This window comes from Aulonocara stuartgranti, assembly GCF_965226115.1.
Source record: "Aulonocara stuartgranti genome assembly, chromosome: 13".
Taxonomy (NCBI): Eukaryota; Metazoa; Chordata; class Actinopteri; order Cichliformes; family Cichlidae; genus Aulonocara; species Aulonocara stuartgranti.
The window spans coordinates 20182519-20201787 of record NC_138949.1 but is presented as its reverse complement, the minus strand read 5'-3'; the positions used below and the strand labels follow the sequence as shown (position 1 = coordinate 20201787).

Sequence of the window (19269 nt, the reverse complement as noted above, 5' to 3'; positions counted from 1 at the left end):
CTGTGTAAGCACAAGTCTGCACAACATATCACTCGTGAAGCATACCCCCTCCTAACCTTCAAGAGTTCTCTCTGTACAGTCTCCACGGCTCTGTAATGGCTGATGCAGTTACCATATTTCAGTCCTAATTGGGTCGAAGCTACAGAGCCAATTTGGGATGGTAGTTTGGAAGAGAGTTCCTCTGCGACATTGTTAGGCATTGGGATGTCTTCTGTGTTGCCAGGTGTAGAGTGTAATTGCCACTGAATGAAAAGAGCACCTCAGAAGTGGAGGGCCGCTGTGGTTTGTTGAAGGTATGACGGTACTTTATCCACAACAGTGTTTTCCTCTGTTTTTGCTCAATAAGTCAATACAGAGAAGATGGGATTGGGTGACTTGTCTTGTTTACATCTTTTAGGTTTGTTTTTGAGGAGATCTGTTGCCCTGAGCGAACATTGTGTGTTGCGTGAACTCATCGACGTGACGTATTGCTTACCAAGCGCCCACTGTATTTCCTGCCTTCATCTTATTTTCTTCCGTGAAGCAAATGCGCCATCTCGTCCGTGAAGCATTGCTCTGAGATGAAGACGTGTCTCACTGTCTGACCTTACATGCCGCTGCTCAGAGCCAGGATCTATGGCAGCCATTTTCTCTCTAGTCGGTCATGAAGAAGCAAGAGATGTAAATGTCAGTCTGTGTCTCCTTAACACTCAATAAAGGGCTGGGATTGGCCCCTCCGCTCCGCCAGTCGATTGGCCATCTAATGAGGAGAGGCCTTACCATAACTCTAAAAGATTCACTACTGTTTGTGTTTCACCAGAGGCCCTAGCACAGTAATAATTCCAAGTGGATAAATGTTTTCCCGATAACAAGCTGAAATAACCTGTCGGACTGAAGTTGATGTAGACAAGAAGAATCACACAATTAGCGATCAGTGGGGATTTATCCTAGAAGCAGGAGACAGAAGGCAGAAGGAGCTTAGTCCTTTTCTCTGTCTGGCAAATATCAAGGCTACCTCAATCAGATGCGCTTCTTCTTCCGTATTTCCGCGGCCCGAGCGTCATCAGTCACCGGCTCTACCTTTGTAACGGCGCTCTGTGTTTTTACCTCTAAATGCCCCCTCACACTAGCATTTAGCTTGTTAATGTAATTGAAGTCACTCCGAGGGAAGGTGTTATGGATGACGCTCTCGCAATGAGACAATGCTCTCTAATCTCCGTTTATCTAGAGGCTACTTCCCACCTTGAAAAACAGAGGGAGCGAGGAAATCCATTTAGATTTGTTGAAAAGATAATAGTAAAGAAGGTTTTTAAATTAAAGACATCCGTTATTTCAATTTATGTTAATGACTCCACAAGCACATTTTGAACTGCAAAACGCTCTGCTGTGTATCCGTGTATTATAAAATTTGATTTTGTTTGTTAATTGGCACTTTCTCTGCTATAATTTCAAATAAAGGGCTTATTTAAGTATCCTAAAAAGACGGGGATTACATTATGTCAGACTATTATGCCTCTCTTCTTCTTATAATGTTGTACGGGACTTTAAGGTTGATTAATAACAAGCAATTTTGCCATAAAGAGGTAGGACTACTGTAGCTATTGTAATTAACCTTTAAGTGTGATGGACTTTACCGTATATTTCCCATTTCTATTACTGACCCACATATATCACGCAGGAACATGCAGCTCTTCCTTGCGTGCACGGCCTCTCAGGAGCCTCGGCACACACTTTGTGCCCGATGACATCATATCCCCACGGGTATGTGAATTATCTTGTTTTCGCCAGGTCTTTTATATGTATTTTCTCTGCTGTTCTCGCACAAATGTATCATTTAAACCATTAGCAGCACCTAGCTCTTTCATTAGAATGAACTATATCATCCCCTCCCCAGAGGGACCCGCAAGCCATCGGACTGTGAGAATACATTTTACTGAGTAGGAATATTGAAGGCAGCAACATGCCTAGGTAAAGTATTACTTAATTTATACTGCTAATGTATAACATTGATTCTCTGTGGGGAAAATAAAGGACAACATATTTTCAGAGCCCACATCATTAAGGTTTAATAATTTAGACCCAGTTAGCGTGATAATAAATATACTGGGGGAACTTAAGTGAGGGTTTTGGTGATGAATACAATTAGAAAACGTTGCACTTACATAGAAGAGTAATATGAATGGGGTGTAGAAATTAATTGGAGTAGGAGCAATGGTGTGGCCTGCGGTGTTTCACAGGAGGGATAAAAAACAGCCTATTTTTCCAGGAGCCCTTTCCAGAATACTAACTATCTGCTGCACGCTGGGTTTCCTTATCGATATCTACATACCTAACAAATGCCTGGCTTAAAAAAAGGAAGCTGCTTCTTTTCTTTTTCAAATGCTGGTTTGCACTTTGAAATGAAAAGACAGATATAATGTGCATTTGGAGAACCTCATTTTGTTGTTGTTTTGACATATGGCTTTACATCAGGTTCCAGTACATCATTAGCTGGGGGATAACAGGATAACAGCTACTGCTTTGTATACAGACATGGTATTAATTCATACAGTATGTATTAGCAGGACTGCGGTAGGTCTTTAGAGTAGTGAAGATTAAGGTGAAATATCACATTTAAACATGTGTTTTTTGAAAAATTGTCAACACTATCCCAGACAGTCAACATCTGGACGCAAAATGTTTTGTCACTTATTCAAGAAAAGAAATGTTTACCACACTAAAAACACTATGTCCAAATGAACAGATTCAACTTTCTGGGATTTCCTTAACTGGATGATTGAGCTTACATCAAGACTCTATTCCTGTGTCTTTTAAGAGGTTCTGATTAAATGATTTATTGTAAAGATCTTTTTGTGTGTGTCTATTTTTAGCTCATCCAGCTGAAGGAATGATGAGCTCATGCAATGCCAAGGTGTCTGTCATCCATCAGTCCATCCACAATTGACAAGAATGTCTTCCTGCAGTATTGGGATCTTTATCTAGATTGGTGCTCAAGGTCAAAGTCATTCTGTGGGTACTTTAAAATTTTCACAGTCACACTCTTTACAGTTTAGCCAAATACTTGCTCCTGATATACTAAAAAAAAATCATGAAATTTGAAATGATGTGATAGCGTCACGTGTAGCATACCACTTTTCCCATGTTAGATGGACATGATCACGATATGGTTCTCTTTGTTGATATCCACAAAGGTATGCTAACTTTAGTGATATGATTGATCCTGTGAAATGCTGATGCATTCAGATACTCCTGAACTGATCTTGTAGTCATAGTACTACCGAACATTTTAATTTGGTAGTATACAAGCTGGATTTGTACTGGATATAAGGTCTCGGTGGATTTCACTTCTCATAACTTTGTGCAGTACCGTCATCCAAAGACAAGAAAACTTATCACTTTGTTCTTGTACCTTAGGCATTAGTATAACCTGTGAATTATGAAAAACTGTGATCCTGAAGAGCTACTGCGTCACTCATGTACATTTATTCATTTATTCCTTTTTGCAAAATTTCATATTCACACTCACAACATATAATGGTGGGAAAGGAAGATGTGAAGTGACATCTAAAACACCTTTGTATGTGCAGTTATTATCTTAATTGGAGCTTACCTCTGCTTTACTGTGGCTCATTTACCAACTGGGTCACAGGCTCACTTTGTTATATGTATATAATATTAGTAATTAGGTGTCTTTAAAATATATATCTGAAATCAGAATATCTCGTATGATTTCCCAGCCATTCATTTCTTGCACTAGCAATTTTTTTTTATTCATAATAAGTATATCTGATGATTGCTTTCTTTAATACCTGGTTGAGGACAGTGGTGCTTTGGTTAGAACTGTATTGGTCCTGGGTGTGAGGGTCTGGGTACTCCAGCTTCCTCCTACAGTCCAAGGACATGAATGGTTAAGGGTTATAGGCTATAGGTATGAATGTTTGTGATAAACTGCCATCCACCTCTGCACCCCACAACCCTGAATATTATAAGTAGAAGAAAATGGATGGATGGAATAACTAATTATTATTTAGTGGATACTATGTCACAGAATAGCAGAAAGGTCGTATGATTGTTTCCTGTGGCTCACGTTAGCATATTCAGATGTGAGGTTTGGGTTTTTGTTTTTTGGTTTTTGGTTTTTTGTCTAGTCATGTCAAAGTATGTTGATCTTTTTCTTCTAAAAATGATCTGAAACAAGGCATATTGCCAAATTTACTGGGCAACTGATCATTGTAGCTATAGAGCACATTCTTAGCTGTGGAGCGTGGCAGACAGACACAGTTGGTGACTAACTAGTGAAAAATCTGACAGCTTAAAAGGAGCAATTGTATTGGAGAGCTGGTAGAGAGCAAAAACTGTGTTTAAAATTGGAGTTACATTTGCTTGGAAACATGACTGCTTTATAGAAATGTCACATTTGTGTTTACGCTGTCGCCATGTGCCTTGGGAAAAAGTCATTGCATGTTTAAAATGGTATGTAAAAAGTTGAATAATATTGGAAATGTTATTTTTTTAATGCAAAAAACTGAAAAAACAAGGACTGGACATGGATTGCTTATTTTACAGTATGCACTTACATAGCAATGCTAATGTACATGCACTTTAGTGGTTCCTAATAAGGAATTTAAAAAATTAATATAAAGTAAACTTTTTGACAGAAACTTTTAATGTCTTTTTTTCCTTTTTTGTGACCTCAAATATGTGAGGTACTGTTACACCACAAGTGAAAAAGTCACGTCACACATCCAACTATGTCCATCTTCTGTGAGAGGTTTAAGTTCTAGATATAAAATGTTGAACTGCCTTTATGTTATCCAAGCCACTATTAACCTTAGTATTTAAAACAAAGACGATTAGTGCTTACTATAAAATGATATATTCAGTTTGACTTTAACAGGTGCCTAAGGCTGCATAGCTGCCGCTGAAATTATTAGTTTACACACTGTCTTGGCAAATAAGCCTTTCCAAGGAGACTGAGCTCTGAGATGTATGCATTTTGTAACATTGATAATGCCCCAGCCAAAGACCTTGCTGTTCTGAAAAAAAGATGGAGAGCTTGCAGGTTTTCTGAAAAGCTTTTCCACATCTAGTTTTTACACCCCACCGAAAGATTAATAGTATGCCGCCCTTGAAAAATGAAAATCAAAGGTATCAAAAAGCTCCTAGGGATTACAGCCAGGGAGTCTGATATCAAGCCCAGTTTACGCTTTATGATGTCATTTTCTTTTTATGAAGGAGGCAGGGGGTGAAAGCTCAAGACAGATATGGGTTCCAGGTTTGGGGGTAATCTCCCATATACCACAGTGCATAAATCTGCTCCATTGATCTCTGGAATCATGCTTCTATTGACAAGAGCTAGTCTCTCTTTTTGAAAAGTGATAACTGTGCAGGGCAGTCCCACTAAACATTTATGGATGTCATTCCTGCCTTGGTCTGGGCCCCTGCTCTGTAATAGCTTTTAGTGTCATGTAACACTCTTACGTGTGAGTGAATGCACAAATGTGTCTGAGACCCTGCTGAGTATGTTTACGCTTGCCGTTAATCATTGTCCGAGCCAGCTGGCTTTAGCCGCTGGGCAGGTGGGCCTGTCAGGTTGGCAGCCTCAATCATGCATTACTGAAACCGGAGCCCAAAGGGATGGCCATGCCCCTGGTGTCTCTCAAGCCCTGTGTCAACTGGTGCTTTCCACGCGCTATTTTGACTGATATTTTAGATAACAGTAGAGTTTGTTGAACTTGCTCAAGAGCGGTAATTAAATCCTAATAAACTGACAGATAAAATCAAAATGGAAGACCTAATGTTTTTACTTTGTCTCTGGTTACGTAACAGTGAAACATTACATTAGTTGGATTAACTCTATAGCTCATGGAAGCAGATATGGTGTTTGAATGGCCTTGAATCTCTGAGTGCTGTTATTCCAAGCTATAGTCTATGATTTTTTTTCTATGATTTTATTTTATTATCATCAGTCGTCAAGAAAAGATTTTACTTTAAAAAAAAAAAGGAGTTTGAGCAAAGGTAAACAAAGAACAGGACAACAGTGAACTCCCAGAGCCGGTGCAGCAAACTGCATAGCACAGCGACCTGCTGTCTACTGCAGGTTTGTTGCATGCATTTAATTTAATTTAGCTGAATGACTGGTGTTTCTGTAGTTACAAAGAGTAAAGGACAATGAGCACAGTGTAGTAAAGTGTATGTTGACTGACTTAAAATGTATTATTATTATTATTAATATCATTAATCTTCTCTGGTATGCTTGTAAGCGGTGTCATTTTATTAGAAATCAAATGGCTCATCTGGCTTTCTGCCATTAAGTCTGTGAGTAGTGCCAGCTGCCAGGACTTTTATCTGCTCATCTCCTACTAGCGTCGTGTCTTCTTTAAATGACTGAACGTCTTCATGCTGACCTGTCTGCCACACTGGATTTGATTCGATGAAGCAGATTAACGGAGCTGCTGAAAGCATGAAAAATGTGACGACACTCTTAAATGATTTTTTTTTTGACACTTTGGGAGGTACGCTCATTTGTTTCCATGTTGAGAGTGAAATTAGAAGATTGATTGAACGGATATGAGAGATATTTTCATCTCACCATCTAATCTTCTCAGCAAGAAAGCAAATTAGCATCTTTCCCCAAAAAAATATTGAGCTGTTTTCTTTTTCTTAAACCAAGCGATCACTTTGCAAACTTGCATCCGCTGCTTCACTTTTAGGCGTAGTTGTGCGCATAGCTTACTGCAACATTAAAACCTCATCATTGCGTTTTTGTGAGCACTTGTGAAATTAGTAATTAAAGTCAGCTGTGAATTAGCAGCTCGACTGTACTGAGTGCTTGGTAGTTTATAAACAGCTTGAAAACAAACTAGCTTGGCCTTTCTTGAGTTTCACACGGCCATCAAACTGTCAAGGCTGGGATCAGGCATCTACCCTTAAGTGTCTCTTCTTCACCCCTTGCTGTGCCAGTAAATTCTCTAAAGAGCAAAGGCTTCTTTGCTGTAATCTTTTAGCATTACAATGACAGCTATCATCACTCTCCCCTTTCTCTCAGCTTACATGCATGTATTAGCTGCTCTTGCAAATCTTTAGGATCTTTAAGCCATATATATTAAACAGTTAGGGGTGATGTGTCACTTGAGGGGAAATTATGGTTCTGCTGAGGCAGCTTGTTGGTGGTCTGTTGGCATCTACAGACGGACAGCCTACTTGCAGAGAACGTCTGTTGTCAGATGGGGGCAGTGTCAAAAATACAACTAGTCTGTGAGCTGCTCTTGCTTCTGTGCTTGTTGGTCCATCAGCCAGCCACAACTGCAATCCTGTATTTTAAGCATTACCTATTCTGTAATGATGCACGTCGGAGAACAGTATGAATACATACTAGTGGACCACCTATTTCTCGGGCCTGAGAAATAGGTCTTCCTTCATCCTTAGTTCAACATACTGCTTTATAATTCATAAGAATGATAACTCCCCATGTTCTTCTTGAATGTTATCCCCTGTGCCCAGTTTCTCTGAGAAACTTGCAGTGAAACTTGTGATCCTGTGTAACGAGAGTTGAGGGTGCCACAAGAAATGGCCGTCATAAAATAAGGTGCTGTAGATTATATTGACAGCAAACACACATGCACTTTGCACACATGCTGTATTCACTTCACTCACAGCTCTGTTTCCAGTCTTCTCTTTAGAGCCGCATTCCTGCGGGCAAGATTTATAAAAACACCAGTGACAACACATCCTGCTTGGTCTTTAAGAGCTACATAAGTGGTGCTGTGCTGAGGCCAGCTGGGTATTAATAGCTGGCATGGGAAAATTTAAATCATTGCGCTCTTACCAAAAATGTCATTCAATCCCTACCTCCACTTGTCAAGCTTGTCTTGAACTGTTCCGTAAATCAAGCCATATGATCTACCCCAGGAAATAGTCCAAATCCAAAGGCTCAGCAATTGCCAAATCAACTTATCAATCACACTCCATGACTATCAATGTGAGTTGGAGAGTAATTGGCTTTCTAAAAGACCCTGTGTCCTCCATGCTGTCCTCTATTTTGTAACTGGCATATACTGTACAATGTCCAGAGGTTTAATAAATGCCCTTTGTGTCAAAGTCATTCATTAGCTGCCATGTCCTGCTGTCCAGCTGGTCACAACTTGAGTGTTAAAAGAGACGTTAAGACCTATTTTGAGGATGACCTGAGGGTCAGTTGAGAGAAAGGGCAAAGCGTGAAGGAAAGGACTGGCATTGTGCAAACATGGTATCGCCATGCAACTAGCATGGCCTTAGCTGTAATTTATACAGCTGACGGTCATCCTGATACACCAAAGATATGGAAATTGAACGTGTATTCAGCATAAATCTGCAAGTTTGCATGATTTTATGACTCTAAACTGTGATGAGTCTATTTTAAGTAGAGCGGGAGATAGTTAGCAAGCTATCAAGTTATCGAGTTACTTTGGTTAATAAATACAGCCGCTGAGAGATGTAGCCCATAAATATATTTTCTTTCTCTTTTTACTTCTTGTAATCTTTGTTATGACTTATGCTGTAGACTTTATGTGTTTTTAATGTCACAGTTATGGTCTTGCTGTAGGTGAATGAATGCTTAGGTCATTCAAACAGGGGTTGAAGAGGTAAGTTCTTGGGTTTTTGTTGTTTTTTTTTTGTCCCAAATGTGACGGGGTCTGTGGAAAATGAGAGGTCATTTAAAATGCAGTTAGCACTGATGACACCCACAGGAATTGTTTACCTAAATATGATTTAGTGATAAATGAACTCAAATTTGTCGTCATCCACCGCTCCATGTGTAAATCCTCTTGGCATCGCTACTGAAGCGGTCATGAGCATAGGAACGAATTCCCTTGCTGCCGTGTGAACATCTGCTGGGCCATTTAGTCAGCTAATAGATCCGACTGGAACGACAGAGAGAGAGGAAAAGAGAGAGAGGAGGAGATGTGCAGGTGTTCCCAGCCAGAGCCAGAAGACATCAAACCGAAAGCCCAGGCCAAATCCACCAGAGCTCAAGCTGAATGACTCACAGCCTCTCGCAGATAATAAAACAAGCATAAAGTTTGCTTATGGTACAGGTGGGGGTATTGTGCACCATACTCAAGAGAGACCCGATAGAGGGAAAAAAGGTAATTGGGTGCATATGGGAGGAGGTAAATGAAAGAATTTTGAGACTATCTCCGTGGAATACCTAATGGGGACAGGACAGAAAAGGAAATTAAAAATTATTCGAAGCAGATGGACTGTTCTTTGAGTTTTTCTGGGAAATTTATTAGTGCTGTGAAAGAAATGTGTCTGTTTATTTTGTACTGCCACGAAATGAATGGCCTGCTGAGTTGTGCTTGTGTTAGTTTATGACTGCCTGGCCATTACTCATAATTTAGAATGCATTTGTTATCGATTCATGATTTACTGTGATTTATTGGTGCTTGTCAGTTTTCATTCACAACCCCACCACTTTTATTTCAGCGGCAGGCCCAGAGTTTATGAAAAATATAAACAAAGTTGGGTGATATGCGGATACTGTTTCATTTGTACCTTATTACATAACAGCCTTGGCTCGATTCAAATAGTGCCTCACTGTAATTCATTTGTTCCTGTTACTTCCTGATTGCCAACAACAATAAAGTAAAAAGTTGTACGATACAGTATCAGTCAAGAAACACTTAGTAATGGAAATGTTGATGTGAAAATGTCAAAACGCCTCCAAGTTCAGACGCTGTTTAAAGTTCAGTGTGGTCAGGTAGGAACATAATATTAACAGTTGATCAGGAACAGCAGTAAAGTATTATGCATATGTCCCAGGAGGATTTGTTAGGAAGCTGTTTTGCTCCTCTAGCAAGCATCATTAAACCTACTGGCTCTGGACTTCTGGGAACATAAAGGTTGGCACTAGTATTAACTCAACATATGGTTCAGATTTGGAAGAAATATCTCAAGATTAAAAGTCTCCAAATATGTACAAGAAGGTCAGCTCAATCTGTTGCACCTGCATACGTTTTGTTGTAAATTTCGGCCTACTTATAGGTTAACCTTTAATTTCACAAACATGGATGTTGGAACAGGATTTCCATCATATTGACTGCCGTCTCAATTCTGATTTGTTCCCCGTGAAGAACAAACACTGCCATTGATACAAAGCAGCTGATACCAGGCTCAGCCAGTATCATCAATCACCGGCAGAGCCAGCAGTTTCATACTTACAGTTTATAGAAAGGTAAATTGTAGATAAATGTGTGCCAAAGTTTGCCATCTGCAGACAAGGAAAATAATAAATGCTCCAAATGTGGCACTTGCACCATTTTTCTTTAGTGGGGTTTTTTTTTTTTTTTTCGTTTCTGTAGGTCTTTTGGTTTGTATATTTTACATTTCAAGCTTGAAAAATATTTTGTTAACTGACTCATACAGCCTGCTTACACAATTTTCAGAGGGCTGTGCACCTAATAAAAGCTTGCTGTTTCATACTGTTTACATCAAAGAAGTCAAGTAAGATGAATTATTATAAATGTTGATTTTGTCATTTTGCAAATTCTGAGTTTTTGTTTTTGGATTTAAATGCCTTTAACACAAGTAGTCATTTGATACTTACTTGCAGTGGGTTATTCTTTGCCATTTTTTCCTAAATGAGTGAAGTTGCTTGGCAGTCATGATAATAGTTGATTGAATTCCCTAAATTCTGCTAAGCAAAGGTCTATCAGTGCTTCCTCTCCTGTGTTCTTATTTATAGGACACAGTGGAGTATTTGCCAAAGGAAACATGAACTATACTATATTTGTACAATAACAGTAACATGTTTTGAACATTGAACTGAAGGCATGGAAGCTATGAATATTATTCTAATGATATAAAATCTGCTTTTTTTGATGATGTGTCGCCTTGTGTAGCACTTTCTACAGGGATTAGAAAAGTGTTCTGTAAGTGGAGGTTAATAGTTATTCTAACTGTAGAGAGAAACTTTAATGTTACTATTAATTAGTTTTACTTAAGTCATAGATGATAAAGACCTTTAAAGAAGACCAGGTTTTAAATAAGAAGAGAAAATATGAATGGGAAGCAGTCTGAGTAATCATTTTCAGTGTGACCGTCAGTTCTACTTTCACGTTTAATTCTAGCATTGTTAGTGAATCAGTGTTTTTGGTGGCTTTGTCCATGTTTTACCACCTGCATCATCGTCTCTCAGCACCATGGTTATCCATGTGCCTTCGATTATCCTTCACCTCTTTTGTTAACCTTTGTGACAAGTATTCAGCTGCAACCTTTGCTAGGCACAATAATACAACTTATTAGTTCAGGAAGTTTGGTGGCACCTCTAAATTTCAGCCTGGCCAAAGCTGTTATAAAACAGAATAATTCAAAACCGTCACACAGGTGCGCACAACTTTTAAAAGCCGCAAAACGATTAAGAGACATTAGCTTTATTTTTTAGCTAGCAGGTGATATAGCTCTGAAATATAGAGACCTACAAAACATATTGTAGAGGATATTGAAAACCAAACCTACATGACAGCAGTTTGAAGTTTAACCCCACAGATATTCAGGAAGTGGTTTCCTCACATTCTGCCTCTAATGCACCCACTGGAGTAGACATGCCCACTCAGTATAATAGTTGCAGCAAATTTCAAAAACCATCCCAGAAGTGGCTCTCTGCTAGGTCTGTTTTTTCCTGCAAACTGCACAGAACAGATGATTATGTCAGGAAGTCAGACACAGAATCCAGCCTGTGTTCAAAAGAAATCTGGTGCAGATTAAACACCACTTGGCTTGTAGTCTTGAGTGCTTTGACTGGTCACTAAGACTAGAAAACCTCCATATAAATGCAGCTCTATGATTTGAAGGTGACAGAGCAAAAATGCATCACCGACATGTCGCGAGACACCCACGACTGGTGCATTTGCAAACTTAGAACTTCTACTCTTAGCAAATATTCCTACATTTCTACGTGTGCTGATCTGAACGGCTACTTCCTTTCAGCAAGGCGCCGCAGATCTTTAAGTGTGACACGGCTACTGTACATAAAATTCAATCGTCATTCATTGCATTATTTGTCTACATGCTTATGTTTCCTGCTGTGACATGTTAACACATCTAGTACGTGCAAGTACGTGCAACTTGCTTGATGTGTCTGTGTAAGCTGGGAGCCTTATCCACAAACTACACTGCATCTAAAAATGAAAGGATAAGAAACAGACAACCTCACTGTAAACTCAGCTCTGCAAGTTATGGTGAAGTTTGTGTCGAGTTGCTAAGATAACAAGGCGCATACTCTGAGCTATTGCTTACATCTATAATTCTGGGTGAGTTGTGAACTAAAAGCAATGTGTATACACCTTTCTTAGCACCAGATGTACTGTTGGCGGTATCAGACCCTAAAGAACTTTTCATTTCTTCATAGATTAAAAACACACACACACACATAAGAAAACAAGAGACATACAGAGATGTCTCAGCCTGAATCATTCACCTCCTCTTCATATGTGCCCCTCTGAGCTGCAGGCCGAGGAGGGAGATATGTTGTGAGAATTGTGAGAACAAAAACAATTCTCACCTTTAGATAAACAAGAGGCATCACCGAGGCCTGCTCCCTTCCCGCTGTGTTGAGCAAGCAGTTCCATCCAAGACAACCAGGAATTCACCCAACAGTGGAGTTCACCCACTGTCAGTATAAATAAAAAAATAGATCAAATGAGTTCTGACAAAGAAGTGCACACTGGGATTTGATTTCTGTGGGCACGCATGAAAAATGGAATCAATAGAAAAATAATACAAAAATAAAAGAAACTAAGAAACCATAAACTTGTTTGCATAGTTTAAAAAAAGCTTTGTTTTCTTACCCCATAACAAAACCATCTGAGTATTTTTTTTTTCTTTTTGATGATGAGGCCCTAAATGTCGTGCAGACTAAAATAGATTTGCTCCTTGGAACAATTAATCTGACAATGGACTTCACTTGAAATGAAATTTTATTACAACCAAATTAATTTGGATAAAAGTAAGATGCAGCCCAGCGGTTTGACTCGTGTGATAATCTCTGAGAAGGCAGACATTCGCATCACTGGACTGTACCCGTTTCATGTGGATCTGAACCGAGCCGTACCTTTGAAGTCTCAGATCCACACAACTTACCGAATCAAACAAAATCCTTCCCGACAGCTCAAACGCCTTTCTGGATTTGTCTGAGGTTAACGACGCTCCGCGAGATGAAACATGGTAGAGGAAACAATTGCTTCATTAGCAAGTAGCAAAATAGATTCAAGAAGACCTCGTTCACGCAACTGAGAGGGAATTAATAGGCTCCACATTGCTGACTGAACTGAAGTAAATTAAGTTCATCGCTGACAAAATCATTTGATGGTAGAGCTGCTTCTCTCTGTTTTTATAGGTCCTTGGCATCGATGAAGCAAAGGGCAGTGAGTGTTATGTGCAGATTGACCCCCATTAGAATGTAAAAAGATAAAAATTTGTTTAATTGAGGGTAAAGCACTAGAGAGGTGTTAAATCAAAGCATAAATCTGATTGAACAGATGTAGATTTAGAGACAAAGACAGACTATGGTGACTCTGCAAGCCATTTATAATAATGCTGCATTTAGAACTAATCGCATGAGAGGTTTAGTGTGGAGCTGCCACAACATACAGGAAAGAAATGATAGATAGATAGATGTCAACTAGTGCAAGATGAGTGCATGCATATATTTTAATGTACAAGAGAAGACAACACTGAATGACTTGTCTATTAAATACTTTTCAGATCCTTGATATATCTTCCTTATTGATTTATTTTTTTTTATTAACGTTATTAAACCCTTGTAACGTGGTGAAAGCTATCAACTCTACTGTAAACACATGCACAAGGTTCTTCTTCTGCTCCATGTCTGAGAAAGCAGCTGCTCAAGGTGTGTTTGCTGCTTCCAGCTGTCAGTATGTGTCATTTCACATAGGCCTCTGAGGTTTGTATTATTGAAACACACCTGCTGTTGCACCCAGTAAGAACATGTGACGACAGATGAACTAGGAACGAAACTACTCCCGTTCTTATTTTTGATATTTAAAAATGCATGTAATGTAAAAGGTGTTGCACTCAGTGATGAACCGAACAACAATCGTCATCTGTAATTGTTTTACCTCACAGCTGTTGGGGGGGGGGGGGGGGGGGGGTGCAAAAGCTTTAGGCACTAAACACAAAACAAGTATCCTCCCAGAATGACACCTCTATGATGACATCAGAGTTCTGTAGGAGCCATAAGATCCACTGCAGGACTCTTTCCTCTTCTTGTCACTGAGAGTATTGAGGATTTCTTGAGCAATCCAATGCCTTCCCAGTGGCAATAAGAGTTGGATAAGAATCTAAACATCTCTCACATTTCTCACAGTACTCTTCATTTGACAGGTGGCAAGACGCTCAACTTAAAGTTAATGTCAGTGTTGATCCATATCTCTTAGATATATTGTATATAGATAAACATGAAACAGGTTCACCTTAAAAGCTGAAAAAGTCCATAATATGTCAGCACTGTAATGTGATAAGTCAACAACTCCAAAGGTAGTTGGCAAAAAGATTGAATCATTTTAGCAGAAGCAGGCTAAACCTGAGCTTAAAATACTTTGCAAACAGGATATAGACTGAAATGTAAGGATAGAGACGGTAGCCTTGTAGCCAACATTATTTGGTACAATGTTACTTGCATTAAGTTAGCTTAAATATTTATATAACATTAGCAAATGAAAAGATCTTAGCCTATGGAACATAACTGATTTCATGACAGCAATGGCCAGTTTTCTCAAAAAATGTAATCATACCCAACTTATCATCAAAATCTGGGCGGCGCTATTACAGCAAATGTTAAAATAAAACTCAAGCCTGTAGTGGAAACTTACTGGCCACAAAGTGTGGGTTTGGTGATTGCCCATGCATCTCTATTCACTCCCTAGCTAGCTATCTCACTAACTTAGACCTAGTAAAATGTAGGTATTACTTTCAACACAGCACATGTCTGAATTCATGCAGTACAATAATGCACACGCTTGCCACTGTGAGTTTGTGCATTTTGCAACTTTGTCAGTTTTAGAACAAACTCATGCTAGTAAAATAAAAAATGTTTAAAATTATGAACACTTTTTTTTCTACACACAGGACACAGAATGAACAGCAGGCCTTTGCACAGTACCAGTCCTTCTTGATAAACATCACAAAAGATATGATGAGCCCTCTCCAAAATCACCAAACTTTTCATGCATGCTAATTTTTTCCCAGTTCACTCTGCATTTTCAACTCTATTACAGATTTAATCATTTGTAAACTGACAGTTTAGAGTAAAGTCTTGGCTTCAGTGAAGTTGGAAACTATGACAGGAAGCTTAACCAGTAATTTGTACAACCTGAAATTTGACATGACATTACCAGGAGGTAAAATTAGCTTGGCATTCTGGCTCCATTATTTTGTAGGTATGTGTGAATGAAGCCATGAGGAACATTAACATAAAAGTGGACTGTCACAGGTAGATGATGCCCTGGAATGTCATTTTTCCTGTATTAAAAAAAAAGGATTTTCGATAGTAGATAGAGCTGCATGTGTAGAACGTGACAGTAAGTTCCCAAAGGAGGCTAAAATTCTAGTTACAGTATGTGTTCCCCACCCAACCCACTCACAAAGATGACCATTACCACCTGACCCTCCCACTCTCTTATAATGAATGAGCGGCATGCTTGAATTGAATTGGCATGTCAGCAGGAGAGCAAGGCTTAGCTGTTGTAATGGATGCCAACATACTTAACCCCACCATTTTAGACATTAGCTTCGACCACTGGAACTCCTTCTGGAAACACTTTTCGTATCCAGCTCGGCTCTTAGCCTCTCCCTCCAACGCTTGGCAGAGAGGGAGATCTCGTGATTATACCGGCTTTTGTTTTTATCCCCACCGTGCTTTTGGATTTCAAAGAAGTTCAAGATGTGGCAGACAGACAGAGAGATGGAGAGACAGAGCAAAGGTGCAAGAGAAAAGGAAGCAGAGGGGAGAAACAAGACTGAACTGAGAGGGTTATGTAGTCAGGATGGAATCTGTCACTCAGCTTATTGCATGCTGATGACTCAGGGTAGTTTCGGCTGTAAGCAGCTCCTGATTTATGGACAGTCGGTGAACTCCTGCAGCCAGAGAGGTAGGGAGGAGAGGGAGATCGCAGCGCTGCAACTGCAACGGGGCCTCCATTTTTTTCCCCAACAGGGCTGGTAGAGTGAGAGAGAATGAGTGAGAGAGAGAGAGTAGGCCCCGCATTTTTCCTCATGCCATACTGCTTTGCACGGCAATTAGCTGTGTCCTCATTTAGTTTGCCCTGTCCCAAAGGGTAATGAAAGTCATACATCATCTTCTGGGCCAGCTAATTATCCAGCTCAGTTGCAGGTAAGCTTTGTAACCATGAGAAGGCCCTGTCGCCAAGATATTTATTGCTCTTCCAATAAGGGGGTAAAAAAATACTCTCTTGAAAGGTTGCCTGTACCAAGCACCTTACATCCTTGACATACCTTTTTCACAAACGTGCTAGTCAAAGGGGAAATGTCTTCTTTCCACATAAATCATACGTACTGGTGCGGCAACAAAACGGTTGACCAGTGCGCTGCGCGAATGCTGGAAACCGGAGAACATAAACATTTTGAGGGTCAGCAGTCTGTGTTGATTTACATGTGGATGGCTAATGAAGGAAACACAAGTGAAATACTCCGCTAAGTAAAAGTTTGGCAAGGAGGCTGCGCCTGCTCCTGCTTTTTCAGTACCTATTGTTGAAAGACACGTATGTTTGGACAGTACCACTCAGCTCTGAAGGGCATTGCAGTTTCCTTGTCACACTAAGTATACTTATTTGGATAACAAACTGAGCATTTACACCTAATCTTGACTCACTGTTAATGAAGACAAAATGTTAAATCTTGTGGATCCTGATTTCACATGGGAATAATTATACTTGTTTATGTGATCAATTTTCTTCAGTTTAGTTTAAAAGCATTGGACAAATTGAAGTGTCCTCACTGCACGATGCAAAATGACCGGAAAAACTGGTTGGTTAATACAAAAAACTTACTGCATTTGTTCTATGCGATATCACATGTGCCAAATTGTTAATTGTGCAAATCACTACAATATCAGACAGAAGCTGTGGGTACATGGTGAGGAGATAGCATAGCATGCACTGCCACCCTGGCTAAGGTGACATGGTAAAACTTGTGTGATACCCTGACATGTTTGTAGACTAGGCCCACATTTGCTGTCACCTACATATACCGATAGAGAATCTGTCTTGGTCTACTGATTGTGTGGCCCTCATTTCTTTCTGCCCCCACGCTATTATCTTTACCCCACCATCCTATCCGCTTTGAGCCTAGCAGCTAGTGCAGTCTGGGTATTGGAGTCTGGAGAGTGCGAGGTGAGAGCTGGAGGCAGAGAGGAGACTTATTGTCAAGGTTATGCCTCGGAAGATGATTGATGCCAGGCTGGGCTTTCCTGTCAGCCTGTCAGGAGGCAGGAATGTTTAATGTTCTCATTATTGGTTACGCTGTTGTGTATATTTCTCTGTCAGCGCCGCCGAGCCATCTGAACTGCCAAAGCACTTCAAAGGCCTGCAGGTCATTTATCTTCCCCTGACGCTCCCAATGCTCAGCCTCAGCTGAGTGCCAGTGATTTGTTATGACTTGAGAGCTGGCTGACAGACAGGTCCTCTGAAAGTAGGGGGGGGGGGGGCGAAAAAAGGGATCCTTTTTGTCACACTGTGAAAACATCAATGTTCCCGTAATGGGCTACAACTGTCAGCGGAGGCCAGCACCTGACAGTTGTGTGGCCTCACTAATTTGCAGTCCTGGTGACTTGCACTCTTCCCAGTTTGGATTCGGTTGTGGTGTCACACACAAACAGCCTGCCATCTGTTGTTCACCATTTCAGGAAAGGGCGGCAGAAAGAGGGAAGGATATGCTAATTGAAGCTGCTTCGTCATTTCAAATTAATCATTAAGACTACATATCCTTTCTTTCGAAGCCAAGCAATGAAGAGAAAAATAACTCTGTCTCGAACAAAGACAGGGAGGAAGACGTGGCTCGGAAACACTGTCCAGAACACGGGTGAAAAAAACAGAAAAACAGCAAAGAGAAGGCAGAGAAGAGAAGAGATAGAGGAAGGATGAAACGGGGAGGAGGGAGGTCTTAGAGAGGGGAAGAGATGAGGCAAGAGGGGAGGAACAGGAAGAGGTAAGGAAAAGGGGAGGTGCAGGGGTGGGGAGAAAGAGGGAAAGAGGAAAATCAGATCTTTGTTTCCTTTCCCAGGCCATGACATGATTAATCGTTTTCTTCTGATCTAATTTTGGAACATGAAAAACAGCACATTTGTCTTGAAGAAAAATGATGTGCCGCACAGTGCAGATGGAAATTTCAGCCCTGAAAAAGATTAAAGTGAAATTCCACTCCTTAGACCTAATCATGAGTTGTAGATTATACTGTCGTCTTAACCAGATGGTGGGTTTGATTCCCCGGACCCTTCCTCATATTAATGAATGCTAGACTGTTATATTTGACTTTGGTAAGTGAAATGTCTATCAGGCCTAATGGACTGCCAGCCAAACTAACACACGCTCTACCTCTTTCTGCTCTTCCTGCATTTTTCATGGCTCAGACTGGTAGTCTATGTAGAACATTGTGCTTCCCCCATCCATTTCTCACAGTGTTGTCGCCCACCCGCCCGCCTGCTAAATATTTTCACACAGAGGGTGGAGAACAAGAACAAACTTGTGTCCACAGCTAATTTCCTCCCATAGGTTAGGGCCATAACTCTGGACTTACAAGCGTCACCTGGGGCAAACGGGGACGGGAACTCGATAGTAATGTGATTAAGCTTCCAGTCAATATGACTGCATACACGGCAGTATGTTAACCAACCTAATTATGAGAGGGGTGATAAAAGGAGAAGAGTGGGTGGCCGGGCATTTCATCTCAGCACACATATCGTTGCCCTGTGGCACTGTCCTTTTCCAGCCAGACACACACACACACGCACATGTTTGCACACACACACATCGTTTACTTGCCACAGACAAACTGGGTTGCACAATTATAGTCGCAGCAAACTATCCACTGCAAACCTGGCTAATGTCTCTACTCTTACACTATTAGAAGAGAAATGGATGCATTTATTGCATAACTTCTTTTCGTGGCATTCCATTCCCATCAGTGTGCAATCATGACAGTGCACAGTAAGGTATTTATTAAGTAACGCTAATACTAATTCCGGTATGTGCGTGACTTTTTAAGCTAAACTGC

At 40.3% G+C, this 19269-nt stretch overlaps 1 long non-coding RNA gene across 1 annotated transcript in view; it reads right to left on the bottom strand.

Annotated features, from left to right (window-relative positions):
- LOC309720419 overlaps positions 1-19269 on the bottom strand; it is a 42091-nt gene that overhangs the window by 12693 nt on the left and 10129 nt on the right. Inside the window, exon 2 of the long non-coding RNA XR_014280478.1 lies at positions 12524-12631. This is a non-coding gene — a long non-coding RNA (uncharacterized lncRNA). The remainder of the gene's footprint in view (positions 1-12523; positions 12632-19269) is intronic.